We start from the raw sequence: 6000 nt of genomic DNA, 5'->3' as shown, positions 1-6000 counted from the left end.
GGGAGGCAGAGCTAGCCAGATCTCTGAGTTCAAGGCCACTTTAGAAACAGCTAAGCATGGTGACACACGCCTTTAATCCCAGGGAGTGGGGGCAGAAAGAAAAAGGTATATAAGGCGTGAGGACCAGGAACTAAAGAGGAAAAGGCATGTAGTTAGTTAAGCTTTGGAGCAACACAGTTCAGCTGAAATTCATGTGGAGGAGGACTCAGAAGCTTCCAGCCTGAGGAAACAAGATCACCTGAGGAACTAGCAAGGTGAGATAGCTGTGGCTTGTTCTGTGTCTCTGATCTTCCAGCAATCACCCCAATAACTGGCCTCGGGTTTGAGTTTTATTAACAAGTACCTTTAAGATTCCTACTATAAAGATATTTCATGCCTGGGAAAATTATGTGAAATTCAGATACAAATAAGGTTTTATTGAAACACTGCTGTACTCCTTCATTTGCATGTTGACTGTGCCTGCTTCCCTGTTGTGACTGCACAGTCAGGTCATGGTTACCAGGTGGTGGCGGCAAACATCTTTAATCCCAGCACTTGGGAGTCAGAGGTAGACGAGCGATGTGAATTCGGGGCCAGCCTGGTCTACAGAGCCAGTTTCAGGACAGTCAGGACTACACAGAGAAACTATCTTGGAAAAACAAAACAAACCAAAAACAAAATCCCTATGGTCAACAAAGGTATGGACACACATGCATGTGAACACACACACACACACACACACACACACACACAACCTTTTCCAGAAAAAGGCCAATGACCTCTGGTTTCCAGCAGGGCCCTGAATCAGACCGCTTGGTCTGGATTTACTTCTGCCTGCCTGACAGGAGTTAGCTGTGCAGGCCATTTCCTCCATCTTCGAAACCACCACGTCCACATTTGTAAGGTGGAGACAAGATATAGTCACTCACTGGCCAGCACTGGGGGTGACGCAGGCAGGTGGATGCTTGGCCACGCACTTTCCGTATTGTTCCATCACTGGCGAGCACAGAAACTGAAATTGTTCCGATACTAAATACAAATTCTAGCCCAAGCTTTTGTTTTCCTGACAAAGTGACAGGAAGAAAAGTCTGCTGACTATGACTGTCACGGAGACAATATAGTCCAAGTGTCACAGGGACCAAGGACTGCTGGGGAGCCTTCACTCCTACCACAGATAAAGGTCAAGTTTAAGCAGTTTCCAGCCTGTGCTCATAGCCCATGAGTTTCCCATATTTATGTCCGAATTTTCATTGCTATCTCATTTTTGAAGTTTTTTAAAAATTTATTTAATTATTACGTATACAGTGTTCTGTTTGCATGTATGCCTGCACACCAGAAGAGAGCACCAGATCTCATTACGGATGGTTGTGAGCCACCATGTGGTTGTGGGGAATTGAACTCGGGACCTCTGGAAGAACAGCCAATGCTCTTAACCGCTGAGCCATGTCTCCAGCCCTTGAACAGTTTTCCTAAGTTTGTTTTATCGTTTATTTTTGTGGTATGTGTGTGTGCCAGCATAAGTATATGTGTACCACATGCATTCAGAAACCCACAGAGGCGAGAAAAGGATGTCAGATGCTCTGGAACTGGAGTTACAGGTGGTTGTGAGCTACCAGGTGTGGCTGGGAAGAGAACCTAGGTCCTCTGCAAGAGCAGTAAGTGCTCTTGACCACAGAACCATCTCTCCAGCTCCTATTTTTGTTTTTTGAGACTGGGTCTCATGTATCCTAGGCTGGCCTCGAACTCCTGATGCTCCTACCTCCATCTCCTGAATGCTAGGATTACAGGTATGTATGACCATGCCATATTTTAAGAATGTATAAAAAATGTTTAAAGTATATACATGGACCTTTCAAAAACTATACATAATATTTTAAAACTATATAAATGGAGTTATTTTTTAATCAAAGAGCTTTCATTCACCTCACACGGCTGTGAATCTGTTATCATTTTCAACGAACTATGGATTAATTTAAAAATCTGTGTATGTGTTTATGTGTGTGTACACATTCATATGTGTGAGTGCTGGTGTGTATCACATGCACATGTAGATAGATGTCAGTGAGAACTTAGAGAATCTTGATTGTCAGTCTCCACCTTGTACCTTGTATAAATTGGATCTCTTGTGGTTTTCTGCTAGCTGACATGCAAGCTTCAGGGGAACCTTCTGTCTCAACCTCCCATCCCCTTATAGAGACCCTGGATTACATACAGCACACCACTGTGTCATGTCCCCCTATAGAGACCCTGGATTACATACAGCACACCACTGTGCCATGTCCCCCTATAGAGACCCTGTAGATGTATCCGTCTTGTTAAATAAGAAACACAGAGCCAATTGCAGAGTTAAAAGCCAAGAGGTCAGAGCAATAGCTGAGAGCTGAAAACCTTACCCTTCACTGCTGCTGCTGTCTTTCTTCTCCACAAGAGAGCTACTTCCTGTGTCCTGTCTTTTATAAAGACTTTCTGTTCTGCCTTCTCGTTGGTTGTAAACCCAGCCACGTGACCTCCTCGTCACTGCCTGTCTGTACAGACCTCCAGGTCTTCTATGGTTGGTATTGAGATTAAAGGCATGTGTCACCATGCTGGCTGTGTCCTTGAACACACAGAGATCCTGCCTAGCTCTGCCTCCCAAGTGCTGGGATTAAAGGCATGCACTACCACCACCCAGCTTCTGCTATGGCTTGCTCTGACCCCAAGGCAACTTTATTAATATACAAATAAAATTACATTTCAGTACAAATAAAATATCACTATATTTCCCCTCTTCTATTTTAATAAAAAGAAAAAAAAGGAAAAAGTTATAACTAATATAAGGAAAACTATATACAAAAGTACAATGACTATATACCATATATACACGCAATAAAAACCTAAATAATGTCTAGTCCATTTGTATTTGACAAATTCAGAGAAAATAATTCCATTATCTATCCTATTTTGGTAAGTCCAAAATGTACCTGATTCATTTTCTATCCTAACTTATATTACTAACGGAACTGTCTTATAACATCTTTCAAATTTATACACTTACACCTCTAGTGAGTTTCTTTTCTGAAATTCTTAACAAGAAAAACAATAACTATAACTAACCTATCTTCAACTCCCTCAGAGACTCAAGAAGGAAATAATACTACCCAATAAAAAATAAAAACAGGAAGTGCATGCAAGCAGCTTCCAAAAAAAAATGTGAGTTGACAGAAACAGCCAGCTGCCTGGACAGTCACTTGAGGTTTCTCCGCAGTGTTGGGGCATCATCTTCAGCCTATAGGCTTAGCGTATCTGACAGACTCATTTGTGAACTAGGTTGTATACAAGGTCAACAATTTGACCTCACATTTGGTGAGAGCAGTCCATGTACCAGAAACACCTGAATTCCATTAGCGTCATGTCATGATTCAGGATTTTAAATTCTGGAAATTATTGATGTTTTTTCTTCAATTCAGCTGTCCATTTTTCTTGGCTGTGTATATGTGGCTTCATCTCGGCATCCCGTTCTTCTCCACATCCCTCTAAATGCCAGTCTTCTATTGAGAGGGGTGAGCTTAGTTATTCTTCAAGAATAACTGTTTCATCTGCTGTTCCACTGCACATCAGAAGCCATTGGCCTACTGCCTGTTTCAGCTGCCTTCAAAGAAAAGGGCACGGTACCTTTTACAGATTGCAAAGGCCACTCACTTCAGGGATGGTGCCATATTGTCCTGGCTTCAGAAGATGCCTTTTGATAAAGCCACAACCACACTTGTTTTGGCAAGAATCGGTAGTCCTTGGTTTCATGTCCTGTCTGTCCTGTTTGTCAGCAGTTGATTTGAGGATACTTTGTTGTCCAGTGTCTAACTTTTGCCACAGTGAAAGTTAGCTCCATATGCAGTTTCTTCAATGTCCATATTATCTCTGAAGTAGATTAGTACTGCCAGGAGCCAACATGTCTCATAGTCAAAAAAGAAAAAATCCTAAGTTATTAAAACATTTTAAATGCCATATTCTGTAGATCTCTGAAGGGTTTGAAGATGACCTGTCTATCTAAAATATATCTGTTCGATCTTGAAAACACACCTAATATGACTACAAGTTCGATTGTAATGTCTAACTACTAACTTTCATTTCTATATATACTAATAGTTGGTAACAATAACATTCAAGGATTAGCAAATTGCATTACATTGTTAAATGAATGGTATAAGTACAATATCTCAAGCAAGATTAGAAATATGTGTATGGCATATATATAATTTGTATATACTATAAAACAATCCAATCCAATGTAAAGTATTTAAAACTAGCTGTCTTTTTCTTTTTCTCTTTTTTATAGTGATATTTTATTTGTACTGAAATGTAATTTTATTTGTATATTAATAAAGTTGCCTTGGGGTCAGAGCAAGCCATAGCAGAAGCTGGGTGGTGGTAGTGCATGCCTTTAATCCCAGCACTTGGGAGGCAGAGCTAGGCAGGATCTCTGTGTGTTCAAGGACACAGCCAGCATGGTGACACATGCCTTTAATCTCAATACCAACCATAGAAGACCTGGAGGTCTGTACAGACAGGCAGTGACGAGGAGGTCACGTGGCTGGGTTTACAACCAACGAGAAGGCAGGACAGAAAGTCTATTTAAAAGACAGGACACAGGAAGTAGCTCTCTTGTGGAGAAGAAAGACAGCAGCAGCAGTGAAGGGTAAGGTTTTCAGCTCTCAGCAATTGCTCTGACCTCTTGGCTTTTAACTCTTGGCTCTGCCTCCAGAGTGCTGGGATTAAAGGCGTGTGCCACCTCCGCCTGGCCAAGTCTTCACTCTTACTCAGTAAACACTGAACACTTCACTGCTGAGCTATCTCCCTAAACCACCAACAAACTAACAATTTCTTAATGTTCGTATCATCAATCTGCTTCCCTAGGCAGCCTCATCTCATGTAGATGTCTGCAACAAGGAACATCCTAGAAATAAAACTAAAAGTGTCTTGTTTGGTTGCTTAAGAGGCATAAATCTTCCCACGAGGGGGTCAAGAGGAATGGCATAAAAACAAGGTTATTCTCTCCCTAACTATCAGGGTCCATGTCCTACCCAAGTCCAGGTAGTCACGCTGAAGATGGATCCAGTGATGACCAGCATCTGCACCATTGGGAGGTACAGAGTAGAGATTGATATGAGAATCTCCAGGGTGTATGACAAAGTGTTTCTGGGGCTCAAAAGATAAGCTTCATTGTCCTGTTCAGCTCAGGGGTTCCAAATTCCAATGCATGACCTGCTCTATAGTATTGGCCTGTAAATGCCCACAAATCTCTGCTTAGAACCATAATCATTTATTTTTGTTTCTCTTTATTTATTTTTGGTTTTTTGAGCTAGGATTCCTCTGTGTAGCTCTGGCCATCCTGGAACTTACTCCAGAGGCCAGGCTGGCCTAGAACTCACGGAGCCCTGCCTTGCCTCTGCCTCCCTAGTGCTGGAATTAAAGGTGTGCACCACTCCCAACCCAGATCCAATAATCATTTGCATTCCTTATCATTTTGTGTAGTTCTAGCAGCAACTTACTTCTCATTTAGAAAAACAAACAATTCCCCAAAACTGTCCTTAACAGAATCCATATATTCTTCTAAGAAAGTTGTGTCAGGCAGACTTGGTAAAATAAACCTGATCAATGAGGAAAGTAGAGTCCTGGCCAGCTGTCTTGGTGTCCTATATTAGAACTGTCAGGGATAGCTCCAGAATTCAGGCCAATCAAGCTAGCCTAGAAATTCATTTCTCCTCATCTCTTCCTCTGGAGCTCCTGAAAGCACAGATGCAAGCATTCTCGTGTGCTTGAGGTGCGGGTATTCTTACGGGCTTTGGAATCTAATCTAAGTATCTGTAATTGTGGAGTACGCTTCATGGTTTGGCTTTTTTTTTTTTTCTGAAAAGGCACCAGAAGGAAAAAGGAAAGGCTAATTCTGGGAAACGGGCTGTTATTCCACCTACCCATCTGGTCAACTCTCTAATTTTAAACCTCATTTTAATAACAAGACTTTGAATAGCTGTGCTTTCATGATTT

Source organism: Onychomys torridus, chromosome 9 (genome assembly GCF_903995425.1).
Source record: "Onychomys torridus chromosome 9, mOncTor1.1, whole genome shotgun sequence".
NCBI classification, from domain to species: Eukaryota; Metazoa; Chordata; class Mammalia; order Rodentia; family Cricetidae; genus Onychomys; species Onychomys torridus.
Note: the sequence above shows the minus strand (reverse complement) of the source record.